The sequence below is a fragment of the Protopterus annectens genome, chromosome 12.part0, assembly GCF_019279795.1.
Source record: "Protopterus annectens isolate FY-2018-M chromosome 12.part0, PAN1.0, whole genome shotgun sequence".
Taxonomy (NCBI): Eukaryota; Metazoa; Chordata; order Ceratodontiformes; family Protopteridae; genus Protopterus; species Protopterus annectens.
The window spans coordinates 905,168,902-905,190,873 of record NC_056746.1 but is presented as its reverse complement, the minus strand read 5'-3'; positions in this window follow the sequence as shown (position 1 = coordinate 905,190,873).

Below are 21,972 nucleotides of genomic sequence, written 5' to 3'. Positions count from 1 at the left end.
CACACACACACACACACACACACACACACACACACGCACACACACACACACACACACACACACACACACACACACACACACACACACACACACATTACCTTTTTTGTTTATTTACTTTTTTTACACTTGCTAAACAACAAAGACGTATTTTGCAAATGTAAAAATGGTGGCCATTTGCTTTTTTCTGTCTGAGCTCCTTGGCAGCTTAAAATGTTGCTGTGAAAGGTGGACTTGTTTCTTTACCAGGATTTATCTGTACATTAACACCCAATGGGAGTGCATTTGTTGTTCCATAGAGTGACATTGAAAATGTCTTCCATTCTCTAATGGAAGGTACAAGATGGTAATCTATAATAAGGGTGGAACTGGATGTATGTAAGGAACTTTCATCAGGTAGAGAGTTAATAAAATATATAAAGAGATATTCCATGTTAATGGTTGGGTAGGTGTGATACATAGGGATTATTGCCAAGGGAGCCCGCAGGATTTTTTGCCGGGGGGTGCAAACCCAGAGCCCCACCCACATAGCTCACCCCGCCCCCTTCCAACACAGCCCCGGCCAAGTCCACCCACCCAAGCCCCGCCCACACCGCCATTCCAGTGTCCCATTACTTGGCTATTTCTCCCCATTTACTGTAGACACTGTTCAAATCTGTGTGCATACTGTTTTATGCTTTAGTTCTACAATGATTACAGGCAGTTGGATTTAATTTACAACTTTTATTTCAAACATTATAGCCCAAACACCGAGACATTTACTAAACCTAAACAAAGCAATAGTCTTACAATGAAAACAGACTTGGCATTAGAGTTTCTCTACTTTTGAAACTGTCAATGAAACAGCATTGAAACCCACATTCAAAGAAAATGCATCTGGCCAGTGGCAGGTTATTTACCTTTGAACTGTTTTCAAGCAATAGGTTCCTTGCACACGTTAGGGTCATGCAAAAGTTATTTGATTTACCTGATTGTATTAATTATAATATATAATTGAATTCTATATCTTGTATTATACAGCAACACTTGTTTGAGTGTCTCTGCAGTAAAAGTAATCTGAATAATTCCATTAAAGATATCTGAAACTAATGAAGATGTTGCTAGAAAACTGTATATTTCAGTGTTTCATCTACAAATTCAGTGCCTGCTGCCCAAAGACTAAATTGCCTATGTTAAATTAAAAAAATGGTAAGCTGGTATATTGCAATAGAAAATGGATGACAAGCTGAAAAACAGGTTCATAGTTATTAGGCATCTCATCCAAAGGAGGACATCCTGAGGACTGCAGCATACAAATGTATATGCTGTAGGAATAGAACCTCAAGCCTTTACATTAAGATGCAAGTATTCTACTTGTGGTGCTACTAACATAGCTTTAAAGCTTTATACCACAATAGAGATACCAATTGCTAAACAAAACAGTTGCACATAGTAAACAGACTTGGCATGAGCAGCAGTGAACTTAGCTTCCTTAAAACTCAGTTCCTTGAAAATGCACTTGAAAATTCTACCTGCTAACTCTAGCTTGGGCATTTCACTTTCTCTCTCTCACAAACATACCACACCCTCAAGACCTCAACCTTAGTGCAAGAAATCTTGACAAAGCCTAAAATAAATAGGGACAGACTATAAATATGGCTCTCAGAAACTTAGAAAATTGCAAGAGTAGCAGGATTTGTGTTAGTATGCATTTTCTAAATGACATGACATCTAAAACTGAAATCTCATTTAGCAACTTCAATCCTTTTTAGGAATATGGGGCAAAATCTGGACAGCTGAGGGTATGCTACCCTCTTATACACACACCAAATAATTCTGGCCAGACTTTAATTAGTTCTGGGAAGGTTGCACTGAACGGCACCGTGCTTGATCTGAAGTGGGTGAAATCCTGGTAGCCAGTGATAACTGATCTGCAGCTCAGCAATGTGGAGCATTAAAGCATTTTTAGCAGAGCATTGTTTTATCACTACCTATTGTGTTTGCACATAAGCTGTAGTCATTTCAAACATTTGCCTTTTTTGATTATTACAGAGTACATTTACCCACCAGAGCTATTGTGTTTTGACTTCAGTGTGGAGATAGTTGTTGCAGGGCTTGGCTTTTAAGTAAGGTAGCAATGCTTATTTACCATATACCATTAAAGCCACCCAACTACAAGTGTACTAACACACAAACACTGCTATAAGACACTGGTCTCCAATAAAATGTAATGAGCTTTTAATCCTGTCCTTTTATTACAAATACTGTCATATGCATTTCAATACCCAAGGCTTATACATTATCTAGTCATGTAAATATTCTTTGCATGGCAACAATGAAAAGGCTTTCAATGCTGGTAATTCTTTAACAATATGCTTACTAAAGCTTACTTGCATCTTACAATCTCTGACAAGCTTACCTGATGTTCATTAAACCATGGCTACTTAAACAGAGCAACAGGGCACTGTGACAGCATGCAGTTCCTGAATAATAAGAAGCATAAATCAACAGTATAAACATCTGATAGAAAACCAGAACATTTTGCAAAATCAAGGACAGATGAAAAGCCATGGTCATTGTGATCTACCTTGGATGGGGAATACTCTGCACACTTACACTGCATAACTGCTCCTTGCCTCCATGGACACATCCAGAGCCACTACAATGGGGGATGGGGTGCAATATGTCATAATTTGAAATGTCTCTGGCTGACAGTGATGGCTCTGACACTCATACCTCTCAACTTCAGAGCAAGAAATCTGGACAAAGCCATACATAGAACTAGAAGTGGGACACAGTCCCAAAAATAAGGCCAATTTTTAAATATTTCTCTTATTAACTTAAACAGAACAGGTAGATCTTACATTAGTACAAATTTTCTGAAGGGTATAAAATATGAAACTCAAATGTCTGCCATTATTTTCTAACTTCAATCTTTAATGACTTGCCACTAATTTGCCAGAAAACCACAATTTTATGAAAACAGACCAAAATGTGATGCAAAATACTGTCAAAGAGGGACACCTTTTAATATTAACAGTTAACTAGCAGCTAACAAAATAAGAGCATCCACATGCATTTCTGAAATAAAGGTAATCTATAACTGATCATTACAGTTATATATAATTGTCATTTTGGAGGAGGGATTATTAGGGAGAGCAACATTTTGAGCCAGAATTGGGGACAATTGAGATGTTTGGATATTCCTAATCTACAAAGTGATTTGCACGTACCTCTCAACCTCTTAATGCAGGAAATCTGAACAAGGCCAAATATATTGGGGAACATACAAACACTACTAAAAATTGCTCTTTATAAAACTTACAGTCTTGCATTAGCATGCATTTTCTGAAGGTTATGACATCTGAAACTCAATGTCTGTCATTTAATGGCTTCATTCCTAAATGATTTGCTAGAAAATCACAAATTTTATGAGGAACAAACCAAAAATAAGCAGCAAATATCTACCATTCTGCAAAGATATGGACAACTGAGAGGTATAGTTCAACCGGGGCTGTATGAGTTTGCTACCCCCCCCCTCACAAAATCATGGTGGGGGGAGCCCTGCAGCCATTCCAATGTCCCATTCCTTGGTTATGTTGCCCCATTTACTATAAACACTAATGTGCATACTGCTTTACTTCTGCGATGATTTAGGATTTCATTTGAACATTTTATTTTGCATTTTACAGCACAAACCCTAATACATATCTATTAAAGCAATGCAGTTTCACAATGAAACTAGATTAACATTAAAACTTATCTGCCCTTTAAACTCACATGCATTGAAACAGCACTGAAAACCACTTTCACAGAAAATACATTTTGCCAATGGCAAATATTAACTCTGGGCTGTCTTCAAAATCATAGGCCCGAACACAACATAAACATGCTCTTTAATACACCTTCCTGACTGTATTACATTATATTCCTTGTACAATACAGTACAGTTGTTAGAGGGCATTTTAAATTTATTGCTTTGAATATTTTTCCAGTAAACAATGAAACAAAAGGCATCCACCAATGACAAAATTGCCCAATTCAGAACATTTCCATCATAAAGTCTACTCAAGTCCACCAGTATCAGTAAAAATATACACAATCTCTGTAGTAAAATCCACATTGAAGAAATTTGTAACTAATAAAGAGGTTGCTGCTAGCAAACACTTTATATGTCATTGTTTAATCTACAAATAAAGTGCCTGTTACCCTTGAAGAATAACTTGCCTTTGTTGCATGCAATAAAAAAAATGAAAAGCTAGTAATACAATAGGAATGGATAGCAAACTGTTAACAGTTCCATAGTTACTAGGTAGCTTTGCCAAAAGACTGCAGCATCCACCCCTTTACAACACAATACAGCATCAGCAATGCATTTACCTACTGTGAGAGTAGAACCCATAGCCTTCAGCATCTAAAGTAAGTACACTATCTGTTGTGCTATTAACAATGCAAGCAGACTAAACATAAGCAGCACTAAACTTTTGCTCCCCTGCAGCTCTCAGCTCCTTGTAAAATCTACTCGACACTCAGCTGTATCTCTGAAAAAGAGAGACCTATAGAGTTAGTGGAGGAGAAAAAGAAAAAAAAAGCCTGTCAGCACTAGGTAAAGTACCAGAATACTTCTACATAGTAACTCTTTCCTGTCTTTACGACAAACTTAAAGAAGTACACTTTATCCTTGTCACAATTACCAACACGGACACTACAAGCAGTCTATGAAATAATTTAAGCAGATGTATGTTAACTGCAGCTGCTTAAATGATTAACTGATACTCACAAAATTGCACCATTCACCTATTGGGACCAATCAGCATCTCCTCCACAGTGTCAACTGTGCTTTTAACAGTTTGCTGCCTGGGCAGCAGATTCCTTCATCCTATCCTAGATGTAGCTTTGAATTCCATCTTTTATCTATAGCAGAGATCAATGTAATAGATGCATAGTGTGGCACCTTTCATAAATATATACCATTACATTTTTGTTAGTCTTCAGATACTACATATTCGTGTGAGCTGCTAAAGTTACAGCTAGTGGTCTCTGGCTTTAGTTTAAGAATTCTGGGGTAAATTATTTCATGTTTTCTTATCCAACGTCTGACTTACAGACCATAAAAAATTCAGATAAAAAAATAGACTGATATTACCTGATCTACCTTTATTTTAGCTATGGAGGTATCAATCCCCCCCAAAGAAGAAAAAAAAACAGCAGTAGGTACTAAACAGATATTATAACTTAAAATTTACATTTGCTTCTTAAAGTGATACAGATGAATTTTGCACCTGCAGTCAAGATAATAATGTCCAACCTCATTTCTATCTCTGCAGTCCATGTAGATGGTTTACAAAGCTGCCCTAGACATCTCAGCTTCAGATTTCCTCTAGCAGTGACTACAACTTATTTCCCTGCCTCACAAAAATTCCCAGAACTAACAAGTGAAATGTCCTACATCTTTATGGTGACATTTCAAGAGAAAGAAAGAAATCATCACTTTAACAAGTACACACACCGTATGTTTCGGCCTGCAAAATCTGACGTTTGTACCACAAGTGTCCCACTTTGGACATTTGAAAAGGTGGCAAGTTGGCAACCCTATAGTACACTGGCACACACACACACACACACACACACACACAGACACACACACACACACAACTCTACCTGAAGCGTCCCATCTTCCGTCTGTTTACTCCCGCGAGTCCCGCTTGCTATTCCGTTTCAGGTCCCATCTTCCATTCCTGCTCGAATCATCCCGCTTGCAAAGCCATCCTTGTAAACTCCCGCTCACAAACTTCTAAATATTCGCGAGAGCGATGATGTCACGCCCGCGACTGGACTGTTAACACACACGGACCTCTTTCTTCTTAAAGAAGAACGCACGTACCAAAAAAAACTTTTAACTTTTTTTTAAATTATCTAGTCAGCCGATTCCAGGGGGGTGCAAGTGCACCCCCTTGCACCTGCCTGCGGGCGCCCTTGATTATTGCAACAACAAAGGTGTTAATGGAATATTAGTAAAACAAATAAATACTTTTGATGGACAATCTAGGTTGGTCAGAAAAATTATAGAGAAAGAATGGTCCAATTTCTCTAAAATATCTAATTTAACTAATATTTTTTCTGACACTTTGAAGTTTGTATATAAAAGAGGTAGAACAATAAAAAATCATCTTGAGACGGGGCATATGGACCCGAAATTTATCAGGTCAGACAATAAAAATCAAAGTAAAAAAGGTTTATTCAAATGTGGGGCGTGCAAATATTGCAAATACTTACTAGTAGGGGAGAGTTATTATTTAAAGCATAGGAATAGAAGACTGTGCTTAAACTCATTTGTTAATTGTAATACCTGTGGTATTATTTATTTAGCGGTATGTATGTTCTGTGGTTCATTTTACATAGGCAAGAGTGAAAGAAAACTGAAACAACGCATTTATGAACATCTGTATGAGATTAGAACAGCTAAAGAAAGTAATGCATTGTACAAACACTCTTGCCTTTGTATAAAATCAAACTTTCAATTTTTTGTGCTTGAAGTGGTCAATACTGATGCCAGAGGTGGTATGTGGGAGACCAGGGTAGAGTTCAGGGAACTTTACTGGCAGGTTGTATTGGACTCAAATAGGTCACCTGGTCTCAATGAAATGGTTTCTCTGGCACCTGTATTGAAAATGAGAGCAGCCAAACTTTAAAATACAAACAGCAAAATTATAGAATACAGGATCTAGAAGTACATTATAGATCTGTATAATTTGTTTTATGCAGTAGAAAAAAACCTTAAAGTGAATTTTGCTTGCTATTTTACTGTACTTTTAAAATTATTTTTTATTGTTGGTTTTAAATTATTAGATTGATATGATTATTTAATCAACACTAATTATGATCAGTATATAAAGTAATGGAACTGGATGTTCTGTGTTTATTCTGATGAAGTTGGCGACGAAAACGGATCTACAAATAAAGCGTTAATATTTGGTTATCTACAATTGCCATTGCCATTTGTGCTTGCTATCACATTAGCCTGTTTTTTGACTGTTGCACTACAAGGGATTTTGGGAACTTATTGGTGCTTGCCTCGGTCCGTTGGTGTTCTTTATTTGGCTTACTTGTTTCGCTGGACACCTTCCTGTGTCTGTTTATTTGTTAATGGAATATTCTTTGGTAAGTGTAGAGTTGTATGTAATGCAAATGAGATTATTACATCAGATTTTGTGCTAGCAGTAGAGAATATTCTATGGTAACGGTGTAACTGGGTGTAAGTATGGGCAATTACATTAGCTAGAGTGTTGTTACAGGTTGATGTAACTGGATATTTTTTGGTAATGGAGTAGTTGGTTGTGATATAGGGGACATTAGAGCAGGCACAGTGCTAATGAAATGTGTAAAGGATTACTCTGTGATAAAAAGTGTGGTTATGTATAATTTATTGGGTAGAATCATGTGATGTACTGGATATTATTACATCAGGCAGGGTGTTAATGGTAGGTGTAAGGGAATATTCTATGCTAAAGGTACAGGTGTGTGCGATGGACAGGACATTACAGCAGGCATAGTGTTAATGGAATGTATAAGGGACTACTCTGTGATAAAGGTGGGTAAGGTATAATATATAGGGCAGAATCACATGTGATGAAGTGGATATTATTACATCAGACAGGATGTTAATGGCAAGTGTAAGGAAATATTCTATAGTAAGGGTGTCTGTGTGTGTGTGTGTGTGTGTGTGTGTGTGTGTGTGTGTGTGTGTGTGTGTGTGTTTGTGTGTGTGACAGGATATTACAGAAGGTACAGTGTTGATGGAATGTATAAGGGACTACTCTGTGATAAAGGTGAGGTTAGGTATAGTATGGAGGACAGAATCACATGTGATATAGTGGATATTATTACATCAGTCAGCGTGTTAATGGTAGGTATAAGGGAACATTCTATGCTAAAGGTGCAGTTGTGTGTGATGGAGAGCATATTATAGCTGGAAAGGTGTTAATAGAATGTGTAAGGGACTTCTCTGTGATAAAGAGATTAGGGATAATATATAGGGCACAGTCACATGTGATCTAGTGGATATTATTACATCAGGCAGGGTGTTAATGCAGGTATAAGGGAATATTCTATGCTAAGGGTGCAGGTACCTGTGATGGAGAGGACATTACAGCTGGTAAGGTGTTAATGGAATGTGTAAGGGACTTCTCTGTGATAAAGGTGAGGTTAGGTATAATATATAGGGCACAGTCACATGTGATCTAGTGGATATTATTACATCAGGCAGGGTGTTAATGCAGGTATAAGGGAATATTCTATGCTAAGGGTGCAGGTACCTGTGATGGAGAGGACATTACAGCTGGTAAGGTGTTAATGGAATGTGTAAGGGACTTCTCTGTGATAAAGGTGAGGTTAGGTATAATATATAGGGCACAGTCACATGTGATCTAGTGGATATTATTACATCAGGCAGGGTGTTAATGCAGGTATAAGGGAATATTCTATGCTAAGGGTGCAGGTACCTGTGATGGAGAGGACATTACAGCTGGAAATGTGTTAATGGAATGTGTAAGGGACTTCTCTGTGATAAAGGTGAGGTTAGGTATAATATATAGGGCACAGTCACATGTGATCTAGTGGATATTATTACATCAGGCAGGGTGTTAATGCAGGTATAAGGGAATATTCTATGCTAAGGGTGCAGGTACCTGTGATGGAGAGGACATTACATCAGGTGAGGTGTTAATGGACAAATACAGGAGAAAGTTTACGGTGCAGCTGGGGTTAGGCATGATGCAGCAGCTACTAAAACATGGAGAATGTGAAAAGTAGGTGTAAGGGGATAGTGTATGTGAAGGATGGAGGTAAATATGCTACGGGGCATAAAAATATGCAGTGCATTCAATGCAGATGTTAGGTTTGGCACAGAGATTAGTAAAGTGGACAGAATGTAAGTGAAAGAGAGACGGATATCATATAGTGAGTATAAAACAGGCAGGGCATGCACAGGAGATGTTGGGTTTGGCACAGAGATAAATGAAACAGGCAGAATGAAAGTGAAGGTGTAGGTGTAAAGGTTATTCTGTGGTAAGGGTTAAGTCAGATTCCATATAGGGGGTATTAAAACAGGCAGATTAGTAATGGCAGGTGGGAGGGGATATCACCTGGTAAGGATGAAACTGGATGTGATGTCGAGCAAAACAGGCAGCAAGATTGCTCTGAGCAGGTACTCAGTGGCAATGATGGAGCTGATTGCTCTGTACAGGACAATAAAACAAAGGAAGGCAAGTTTAGGACAAATTTTGTAGCAATTTTGTAGCAAGGCTAGTGCTGGATGTGCTATAAAGGATATCTGATGCAGAGTGAGATGAGTTTACAGCCAGACAGGCTAGCATTATCACCTTGAAGGATGAAGTATGCTAATGGTGGGATGGACACCATTACACTGGTGTACTTAAATTGAATGGGTTAGTTAGGGGATGTAATTTTGGGTCTATATTAAATCAGCGAACACTTAAAATAGCGAACAGTGATTTATCGACCCTTTAAAAGTGAAAGCTTGAAATTCCGAAGACAAAGAACAGTTCCACAAAACAAAAAAAACCTTCAAAACATTAAATAAAGTGGGGGGCTTCTCCCCCCACACCCCCCTACTTAAATATACCAACTCCAAGATCACACCACAGTGGAGGAAATGGCAAAGTCCCGAAAATGGCCCAAGGATTTTTTTTCCCTGGGAAAAAAAAAACACTTTTCCATGTCTTGGGATTTCAAGCTTTTGCTTTTAATGGGTAGATAAATCAGCATTCACTATTTTAAGCGTTCACTGATTTAATATAGACCCATCATTTTAGGGTGAACTAGTAGCTCTTTCTCTGAGATAACTTGTTTATGAGACACAGAGAGATATATTTTTTAATTTTTATGATCTAATGTCTTCTAAAATTAGTGACAGAGTATTTATGTAAGTGATACATTAAAGACAGTAATTATGATGTAGCATGCTTTCATCAGGTTAAAAGATAATCACTTGGTCTACATTGCTCTTCCTATAGGCACAGAAATTCATTTTTAGATTCTAAAGTGATTAAAACTGGTTTAATTCTAGTACCAAACATAATTCAGAAGCAATTGCAACCGAGAAAATGCTTTACAATAGCCTTAGGAGGCATATGCATAGGAGAGAAACAATTAGTATGCATAGATAATTGCTGTTTGTCTAGTTTAAAATCTATGAAATAAGGGCATACATCCACAGTCAAATCTCTCTGCCAGAAAAGATTGCAAACTAAGGATAATAAGACAGCACTAAATAACATATAAACCTTGAACATTGCTGTTATAGTTACTATGACAGAAAACATTTTAACATGCTGTGATTTTAAATACAATAAAGGAAATTGGATAGACATGAAATGGTCTACAAAGGAAGCTAGTCTTTTACTTACTGTTGAACAAAATTCACATTATAGGATTGCAGCTGAAGCAAAAAACAAATAAGTCCAGAGAGCTTAACCTTGATAAAAAAAGGAGATTAGGAAGGTAGAGGAATGTACTTTGCTCTTAAGTTGCCTTTGTTTAGTTCAGATACTGCATACTAGGTGATACTGCTGCAAGGCAGCATCTTACACTGCACATTTGTACCACTTGGCTTCCTAAAGCAACAACAACAACAAAAATGCTGGTACTAAAAAGTAATGAAGGAAATGCACTTCTGTGCTTCTCAATTGTGCTCCCACTAAAACTTTACACTTGGGACAACTGCCCTCTTTGCCCCACCCTTGCTATGCTTGCTGTGATACTGACCTTACCTTATACCTTCTGCTCCCTGAAATACCCTGTTACTCTCCCAGATGGTTCCTTATTGAAAATGTCAGATTGGTAACTATGATGATCTTTCAGATACTAAAAGTAAAGTGGGAATATGGCATATCTGTTCTTTGCCAAGGCCTTTGATGCTAGTCACTGTGCTAGGATGACTGACAAACTTTCCCAACTCAACATTAATACAGTTTGCTGGAATGGTAATTGGATGGCTGTAAGAACCCATGCTGGTAGGCTCAGACATATTTGCTGTAAACAAGAAAATGCCACCAGTGGTGTTCCACATGGCTCTGTCCTGGGTTCCCATATGAAAGCAAGTTTCAAGGGATTATGGCTAACCAGGTTTCCTGATGATTGAAAACTCTAGATGGTTCTCAAATCCTGTTCTGATACATAAAATTCCCTAGCAAAGGCTGTGCCAAACAAATGCTTGGTGTATTAATCATGGGCATACTTTCAATACCAAGACATGTAGCATAGTTTCCTTCGATAAATCTAGCATCACTAATTCTTACCATATTGCTATCATTCCACTTAAATATGATACAGTCATCAGAAACTTGTCTATATATGTTGATAACAAATTCTCCTTTGAGCACCGTGACTCTGTGGTTGTTAGAAAATCCTCCTGCCTTGCACAACATATCCTTTATGATATCTCATAAAGGGCCAAAGAAGTTACAGTCCTACGTTGCTTATCCCTTATTAGGCCTATATTGAATATAATGCACCCTTTGGCATGTACCTAGCTAAGCACTTAAACTAGCTTGACAGACTTTAGTATTTGGGGCGGCGCAGTGGTGCAGCGGTTAATGCTGTCGCCTCACAGCAAGAGGTTCTCTGGTTCGATTCTCGGCCGGGGTACCTTCTGTGCGGAGTTTGCATGTTCTCCCTGCATTCGCGTGGGTTTCCTCTGGGTACTCTGGTTTCCTCCCACATTCTAAAGACATGCATCTGGAGCATTTCTCCCCGGGCCTCCGCTGAAAACAGGATCTGTGGAACCTAGTCAGACTTTCCCGGTCAACAAATGTTAAATAAAAAAAATAAAATAAATATTTCTTCACCAAACAAAACTGTAGTCACAGTACCGTTAGCTACTCTGATACAGTAAAATCCCTATCTTATACTCAGTGTCATACAGACTCTAGAGGAGTGATCTATGTCTACTTAGCCTTCCAGGGTATGAATGACACAGCAATCTTTGAACTCCTTCACCTACATAGGACCAGAGGTAAAGCAAACAAGCATTCTAGAGACCTAAATGTATACTACCACATCAACAATACCAAATGGAGTGACAGATACCAAACCCGGTATATACACCATTTTTGGAATAGTCTGCCCTTGCCTATCAAGCAAAATACTTTCCTCACGACCTTTAAAACCAAACTGGATGGGTTAAAGTAAATTTCAGCTGGGGATATGTGGAGAAGGTCTATGTAATGAGGGTCATCGTCAGTCCCCCTCAGTATTGGGTGACATGGCTGAGCTTCTTAATGGTCTCCTTTGGTCATAAACTTAATAAAAAACTATGACTCTAAGAACTTAAAGAGTGAGTTCTGTTTGTTTCTTGTTTTGCTGCAACTTTGATACTCAGTGGTTGCACTTTTTTGAGTGTCAGTAACTCTTGCACCACATTTCTGTTATGCAGACAAATAAAAGACATGCCTGTCTGACGTCAGAATATTTTCCTGTTCATCCACAACTGCTAGATGCTCCAGCTTCAGAGAACGTGCCATTTGGATAGTCATCTGCCAATATTATTATGACCCTTGAAAAGAAAGTCAAAAGCAGTGAATCATTTAAGGATACCCATCATTCTGCAGTTCCTCAGTTTTAGAGAAAGTACATCACTTCTAAAGGGCATTTTCATACTAACAGCATATCTATCCAGCAAATATTCCTACATAAACAGAGTAAGGGTAAACATTAGTTTCTTTTGGCAGTCACAGGCAATGAGCACAATCTACACTAATTACAGCCTTAAGAATGGCTAATTATTCTATTGCCACCTTCTGTAAACAATATGCTATATTACTGAAATTCAGTTAGTCTTAGCAGGTGATGATCTGTTGCTCTGTCACTTATTTACTGTTGGAAAGGACAGTTTAGTAGATGCTGCATGTATACACTATAGCCAGGCTTCTGATTTATGTTTTTAACCTCTGAATCAAAATATAACAAACGTATGTGTGGTTAATCACCTGGGCATCCCTTTAACAAGACTAGTGATAACTGGTACTGTAAATATAATAGCGCCTTTCCTGCCAATACACCCCTCTGACAGTTAGATTAAAAAGATATTGCAGTCTTTAATCTGTGCCTTGATTCATTCATGAACTCACAAATCAGAATCTCTTCTTAAGAGTTTTTTTTACTATATATGAAGTGTAGAGAAAAACCTTTGTCCTTTATCTGAGGAACTCCTAGCTTTCTCTTTTTACAGAACAAGTAAGTAATTTAGGAAAAACAATTTTACATCACCCCTCCAAATAAATAAATAAATAAAAGGTGACAGCATAGTATTGGGCCTGCACTGACTTCAGTTTGCTTTTTTAGCTTGTCTACAGATAACTATGGGGTAGAGTATTTTCCAACGTCAAATCTCCTAGAAGACAGGTATTTTATTCTTTACAGTAAAGCCTTCTCCATTCAGAAATTTACTATTCTTAAGGAAGCCATTGACTTACTGTGAGAAAATCTTATGTTCAGAAAAGTGAAAGAACTGTCAATTGAAAGGCTCAGTTATTTAAGTTCCTTACCTGCCTTATTCTATATGTGTAAAACTACCTCAGAGAATGAGCTACCTGTACATTGTTACCCTACTGGAGAATGAACGTTCTCAAACAAGATGTTAATATATATAGATAAAGCTTGGTGAAAACAAATCCATGGCTTCATAGCAGCATATTAAGCTGCTGTGAGGCTCTGACAGAAAAAAAGCAAATTGCCACTTTTTTATGCTCGTTAATCCCAACTTTACTGCTTATCGAGTGTAAAATTAAAACAAAAATTAAATATTGGGAAAAAAAAGTAATATTTGTGTGTGTGTGTGTGTGTGTGTGTGTGTGTGTGTGTGTGTGTGTGTGTGTGTGTGTGTGTGTGTGTGTGTGTGTCTGTTTGAGTATGTACATGTGCAGGGATAAACTATATCCTTAAATATGAACAAATACATTTTCATTCATTATACTTCCTTACTCTCCATTCTTCACTTACTTCCTTACTTCTATCAAATTCTCTTCCATGACTTTCTCTCTAAATATACTATAAGCCTGTGTTTCCCTCACTTCATATTGCAATGCCTGTTTGTATTAGACTAACATCTTTAATTTCTCTAAAAACTGTCTAAAATTTCTCTAAATATTACCATTGTCATATAACTTGTTCCAATTCTTAACCAATGTTTTTATATTATGTCTAATTTGTTATTATTATTTAAACTGCAGATGTTTTTATTTTTGAAGTTTGTAAAATAATTGTTCTTAAAATGTTTTGTAATAATTTGGAGCTTTTTTTCCACTGGCCTCTGCTGAAAATTGACTTCTACCCAGTTGGACTTTCCTGGTAATCAAATGTCAATAAATAAATAAATATGTGATTCTGAGTGTTGTGTGTGTGTGTGTGTGTGTGTGTGTGTGTGTGTGTGTGTGTGTGTGTGTGTGTGTGTGTGTGTGTGTGTGTGTGTGTATCTGTGGTTCTCTGTTTATGTATGTCTGTCAGTGCTTCTGAATGTGTGTGTGTGTGTGTGTGTGTGTGTGTGTGTGTGTGTGTGTGTGTGTGTGTGTGTGTGTGTGTGTGTGTGGATATTAAATACTTACCTAACTTGTATTTTGGAAGCAGAATACTTCCTCTAACAACAATTACATATATTACAGTTTGAAACATTAAATTTTACATCAAAAGTATTGCTCACTGTAAATTATGTCAGTTTTTTCCATCTTTCTTTTGAATGATCGGATGTTGACCTTAACACTGAGTCATTATATTGTAATTGTGATCGCTTATGGCCCAGCTTATGGTAGAATAAGGTCTATGGGCCAGCCATTTACTTGGTTTACAAATATATAAATATATACTCTTTGAAAAAAGCCTAATATCACAAAGCATGAGACAGTGAGATTTCAGAGTTGCTACATCAGCAAGCCACCTAATACAGACTGCTTGATCTTAGTGGTATCTTTAAAGACTGTTTTGATTGCCAGCCAGAAAGGGACTTCTGCTACTGGAGATATCACTGGGCAAGCATGGATAATGCAGGACTAAAGAGGTCCATGAGAAAACATGTCCTTGTTTACATAGCTAAATAAGTGTCATGCAGGGCTGGGCACAATTTTTAGGGACAGTGGTAGTGAGGGGTCACTTCACATTAGTGAAGTCACATAAAGAAATATGTCACTTTTATAGAAGGGCCATATGAAAGAAAGTAATCCAGGTAGGGAATACATTGATTAATGCCTGACTGGCTACCTTGTTGTGACTTTGCTGAAATGCTTGTACATTGTTTCAATGAAAAAAAGGTCTGGTGTTACAGCGGTTAAAATGTTCTTTACCTGACTGTAGTTATGTATATGTATCATTCAATGAACTGTTAAAGTCTAGAAATGTCATTGTATCTTTACAGATGCAACATTTCATGTGTATTAAAGGCAGCTAAGCAGTGTGCAAATCCTCCAGGCCAAAAAAGAAACTGCAGATATAATTTTCTTGAATGACATTTAGCTATCCAATAAACATGACAGTGAGTGTTATATGTTTTGCTCTAGTGTGATACGATTTTGATAAGAAAGTTCTTCCTTTATGTATCTGCAAGCGATTACTATTTGTTAGAATTACAGAGTTCAGTCTTCTGTGACAGGACACCGATGTTGTGTAAAGATTTCATTTTCTTTAAAAGAAAGGTTTCATTGCTGATGAGTTTTCTTCTTCAGGGCATTTGCTTTTGCAGTACTCTGTGGGTGTAAAATGTCATAATACCATGCAGATCTGCAGTTAGTAGCAGGAGATTTTTATGCAGAGAAGGCACACACATTATATTAAAGGCCAAGTTTGCCATAAGAAAAACATCATTATGGTACCAGCATACCAGTACAGAAGTCAAGCACAGGGCTTGTAATTTGTACTACAGCACACGTACTACACAAAGACATGGTACCAATGCAACACTTCTGTGTGAGTCAGTTTTAGCAGAATTGTCAGGATACACTGCAGAAAGCTGTTTTCTGATATTCATTTACAGTTTTTACTGAGCCCTTTATTGCCATATCGACAGGTTAAGAATAAACAGTTTAATGATGTTCAGTAATGTTAGAACAGTGGCACCAGGTTTCACTTAGTGGCTGGCAGTTTACAGTGAAGTGAATTAAGAAATTACTGCAGGTGGTTGTTTGCGCATGAGAAGTTACATAAATACCAGGTACTATTCCAAAACATCAGGTCTACTTTCTTTGCAGAAATATTTGTCCTACTGCTTCACAAAAGTCTATCTTCTGACTTGTAATTTTCTATCAAGATACTCTTATAAAGATATGATTAGTGGCTGATGGCACAACAATATTAGTATACTGATATAAACTGTAGTCTGTCATAGTATTTTTAGGCAAAGCAGGTGCATATTAGAAGTGCAGTTTGCTCCTGTATACACAGGTATGCAATCTGAAGTAAATTTTCATCTGCAATGCTGTAGAAATTCATTCTGTATAGTGTAACCAGAAAAGAAATGCCAAGGTCCAACTACAAATGTCACAGTTATATAATTCTACTTAAATGAAATCTTGGGGTGGCGAAACACTAACCCATTCTATGGTTATTAATTTATGAAAACATTGTAGCACTGTATGCAGTTGGCAACTTGCAAAAACATGAAAGAATTCTGCAACAGAAGCCCATCGTGCAATTCATTTGCACTATAGTGTTGCAGTATTAAGCACAATCTGTGACTGCAGCTGCATTATTGCAAAGATACAGCCTGTGGCTTTTAATTTGCAATAAATATTAAAATATTTCAGCCAGGCTAGTTTGAGCTGCCTAACTTTTAAATAACAGTGCCTTGGTGGCACTGCAAAAGCAGGCACATCTTTTATCTCATTATTTAGTAAGCAACTCCCTTTCATAGTTAATGAGCTGTCATATTGGTGGCAAATGTTCAGGAGTAGGAGAATGAACTATACCTTGCCTTTGTAGAGTACCCTTATAAATATGTAACTGAATGTAATGATCCACGGCCAACACATCTGTCAAAATGACGAAAATAATTACTAATAATATAACATCTTCATCATTATAATGTAATGAATTAAGAGACTCACAGGAGGCAGACTGATGTTGGAACCTCTAGTGATGTGCTGTTATACATTTCTGTTCCTATAAGTAGTTTGCATCTAAGAGTTTAAGGCTTTTAGTCAGAAGGGACACCAAATGTCAACCTTGATAAGGGCATATCATTTTAAAATGATAGCATCTTGTCATAATATTTACTGTGAACCGCAGTTTCACTTGAGGGGATTGCAGTGAGGTAATAGAAGCTTGTAGCAATTTTGCTTGGTTGAGGCAAAACAGACTAAACTAGGATGAAAGCCAATTAGTATAAATCAGTTTGTGTGATTCAAGAAATCTGGTTTTAAAGTGCAAACTGTAGTAAAATGTTGCATTAATATAAAAGCACTAATCCATCTACATACATGCCCTGAAGGTCTATCAGCTCAGCCTTTTATCAGCTTTCTCACATGCACTGTTTATTAACTACAAATGAACCAGTAATATAACCCACTTCTAGAAATCAAATAACTACAAGGAAGAAGTGAATGCAGCCAAGACAGAAAAGGCCCAATCTGTGCCAAGAAGGGTGACAAATCCTTTTTACAGGTAGATCATCAAGCAAAGAAAATTAAAGGATGTCTTGCAAAATGAATACTGAAAGAGGTGTGTGATTAGAGTGACAGTGAGAAAGAAAAGATAATGAACATTTATCATTTCACTGCTCACTCAAGTGGGGAGACACTGCAACCAAACAGGATAATTAATGTAATCGGTGGTAACGGGGGAAGTCAAGGTGGGTAGCTGACAAATCCATTCTCACATGAAATGGTGCTGAGTGAACTTTTAAAACTGAAGGCAGCCAGCAAAGAGGTACATAATGGGGCCCATTCCAAAACTGTAAAAAAAAAATGGAGGCTGTATGAGGCACACTTGTGTACTGTTGAACAAATAGGGTAGGTCCTAAGGAATATAGGAAGGCAGACATGGTTCTGATTCACAACAATAAAAACATGGAGAAAATCTCAGTGATGGAAATGACTGAGATTGAAGAAAAATCATAATTCTAGGTCGTCTGAGTGACCACAGCATGGAATCTGAGGCAACATCTATCAACATGGAATCTGGGGCATCAAACTATTATGTAGGTGCAGGGTCTGTAGACATGGCTCACCCAGTTACAAAATATACATTTCCAGGCAAAAGATCAGTGTACAAGTTTGGGTCCAGGAAGTATCTTAGATAAAAATTGTATGGATAAGGCTGCTCTCTGAGAGTGCCAGTACATTTGTCTGTCACCAGCAGCAGGGACTCTGGAATGAGTCCAGGTTATCACGGGAATCACTTGGAGGATAAATACCAAGTACCCATTAAACTGCTATTTCTACTTTATCTAGTATTAGTATGACACCTACTGTGGAATGTGTCCACATTCAGATTTGATAGGAATGGGTGACAGGAGAAACATTGATCTCACATCTCCTAGAGGTAAGGGAAGTTCCAAGTGTAAAAATCCCTCTACAGTGTGATGCTTGATAATGACACCAGTTCAGTTCCACTAGCAATCCCTGAGTTTAGCATGCATGTTGTATCTATTCAGAGTCACTCTAAACTGGATATTCAAACAGTAAGTCCAAGACTCTGGTAAATGGCTACTGGAGTAACACTGCCCAGTGGGTGGCAGAGAGAAGATGGTGAAGTGATGAACAGAAGGGTAGAAGGAATGGTAACAAATGAATTCTGCGGTGAAAATGAGAGAAGTGCAAGCCTAAAGTCAAAGTTCTTTCCTGTTCAGTATCTCTCTGAAAAGTATTGTAGGGAGAAGGAAGGAGTGCATATGTTTGCAGTAAACATCTGTAACAGCTTCTACAAAGAAAGTGGGGTAAGCAAAATTAAAAGAAAAATATATGTGTGTCTACTTAGTTTCCATATTAAAGGAGGCAAGAAAATACATGTGACTTACAGATATTCCAGCATAAGTACACGAAGGAGGGGCTGCTAAAGCAGCTAAAATATAGAAGCCTAGCTATAATTGTATTAGATGATCTAAAATCAGATGGTCAGTGTGAAAAGGTGGTAAGAAAACTCAGAGGATCCTAAAATGTACCAGAAGACACATGACTGCTGAGAGAGGGTTACTGTAGTAGTAATTAATAACTTATAGGGTTACTCATTGGTGAAGCTGCATTGGTTCTGGTCATTTTTTAATACCTCTGTGGTTCCCCTACATAGGCTAACACTAATCATGTACTATTATGGGTAGTGACTAGTAGTGCATATACATTATATAAATAGCTTTGGCATGCTCTCATATCAGTTCTTCTTACCCCAATGAAGTTGTAAATTATTTATAGGTTCATAGGTTGGTACTGGGCTATCTGCCCAAAGGCATATATTAGCCCAGCCACGTTGTGTGGTATTCAATGCCCCTTTAGTAGTTCCCTAGACCCTTGTACTAGCAGCTAGTACCCTTGGCCCCTATCTAGTAGTGCTGTTGGTGTGGTCCCCGGTGTGAACTTTCTGTTACCCATCCACTCATCAAGGTTCCTCTTGAAGAGTGATAGTGAGGGACTCTGTCTTATGTAGATCGGGACCCTGTTCCATAGTAAGGGAAGTCTCTGCGAAGGGAATCTATCCCTCCAGCATGTTCTATTCATTGCTGTGTTGAGGTTTATATCCCTAGAGCATGTAGCTTGAGTAGATTTGGTTTTGCTAAGATGGAGCATGTTCAACAATTCTGGATTGGACATGGCTCTGTACATTAGAAAGAGATCGCCCCTGAGAAAGCGGTATGCAGCAGAGAACAGTCTTAGCTTTTTCAATCATGCTGCATAGGGCAACTATTTGAGGCCAGTAATCCACTTGGTTAGGTACCTCTGTGGTCTCTCCAGCTGCTGGAGATGTCTAGCCAGGTACATTCCAATTGGTGCATTGTACTCAATAATGGGTCTGATGAGGGAAGAGTAGAGGGGCACCATTACATCCTTAGATCTTGATGCGAACCCTTTCGTGATCAGATGGGTCACATAGAAGGATTTTCTAACCACTTTGGCAACATGGTTATCAAAGGAAAGCTGACTATCTACTTGGGTCCCTAGATCCCTTATTTTTTCTTCAGATTTCGGGGGATTACCTCCTATGTTGTAGTTTGCAGGTACTCTGTTTTTTTCCAAAGGGGATTACTACGCATTTTTTTTGCATTTAGCTTGAGACCATGGCTTTGACACCATGCATCAGTCTCATTTAGGCCCTTCTGGAGGATCTCCATGTCGGCCGGAGACTCTATTATAGCACCCAGTTTGCAGTCATCTGCAAACTTAGTCAGCCACAGCCCTTCCGTGCTTGCCTGTACTTCTGAGAAGTATATGCCAAACAGGAGGGGCCCCAGGACAGAGCCCTGAGGCATACCACTCGTTACTGGTCTGGATTCGAACATAGATCCCGCTACTCTTACTTTATGGGATCTGTCTGAGAGCCAGTTTGCGATCCATCTTGTGACATTTGTTTATATTTTTGCTTCATGAGGTAGTTGGAGGCAAGTATGCCTTGTACATAGTTGTCTTTCAAATAGGAACGTTATGGTCAATAAGATATTGGGTGCATCATCTATTTTTCTGCTCTGAATATGCATCTCCCCAATTAAACTCAATTAGGAAATGTGTTTTCTTTTGTATTCCAGCATATCTGTCTCTAACAAATCCATCTGTTAAGGCATTCTAACTGGTGTCATTATATTCTTACCACTTCTACCTATATATACTTCTGTATGTATTTATATTTCTACCCAGTCTAATGTATAACTCTGAAATTCTGACAAATCTTGACTCAACACTACTGACCAAACTCAAATCTACCTACAACAAGGTAGCTAGATTTGCTGCCTAACAAATCTACAAATCCCATTACTGTCTCTCTCTAAAACACCTAAACTGGCTTGAATTACCCCACCAGCTTCTTCTCTCTCAGCTCCAGATCATCCATTCTATCCTATACCAGCTTTCCTACTGCCCAGCACTATCCCCTCTCATCTCCCATTATTCTCCCTCCAGACCTCCCCGAAGCTCTAACCAAGACCTACTACAAATCTACAAACACAAGTCTAAATTTAGACATAACATGTACAGCTATCACCCCACTATTGCCTGGACTAGGCTCCCACTAGAAATATCAAAGGTGTTTGTGTGGGGATCCTGCCTATCTCACAGAGTGTGCAGGGGGCTTGCCCCCTTCAAAAAACAATTAATCTTATCTTTTTGGTCAGGTTACATTTCCTGCAAGTTAGTTTTGGTGGGTTCTGTTCAGGTCATACTGGAACTTGATGTTTCATAATGGAAGCAGTACCTTGTCCTTCTGTAGTAAATGGATTCCTTAACTCTTGTTGTGGCTTCTGATATCAGTTATTCAATATTGCTGGATATAAGTATAATGATGAAGATATGACAGAATCATCCTCCTCTTAATCATCTGCCTGACATAATTTAGGATCAGCTTTAGGTAGCATTGGGAGTTCTGAAGCCCATTTGTAATTTTTCTGCATTTCCTAGCTGCAGATGTAGATATTACTACAGTGCTCTGTGCCATGTATGACTATAGCTGCATTTGCTAGCTCCAGATGTGGACGTTGCTGCAGTTTCCAGCACCAGTTGTCGATACTGATGAGCTGCTGACTCCATATATGTATATTACTGCAATTGCTAGCTCCTGCAGTAGATGTGGCTGCATTTCCCAGCTCCGGTTGTGGCTATTACTGCAGTTTCCTGCAACAGATATGGGTATGCCTTAGTTCCTAGCTTCAGGCATGAATATTACTGCAGTTGCTAGTGCGAGCTGTAGATGTTAATGGACTTTTCAGCACTGGGTCGGGTTATTGCTTCAGTTCCTTGCTGTAGCTCTACATGTTAATGGAGATCCCAACTGCAAGATAGATATAACTGCATCTCT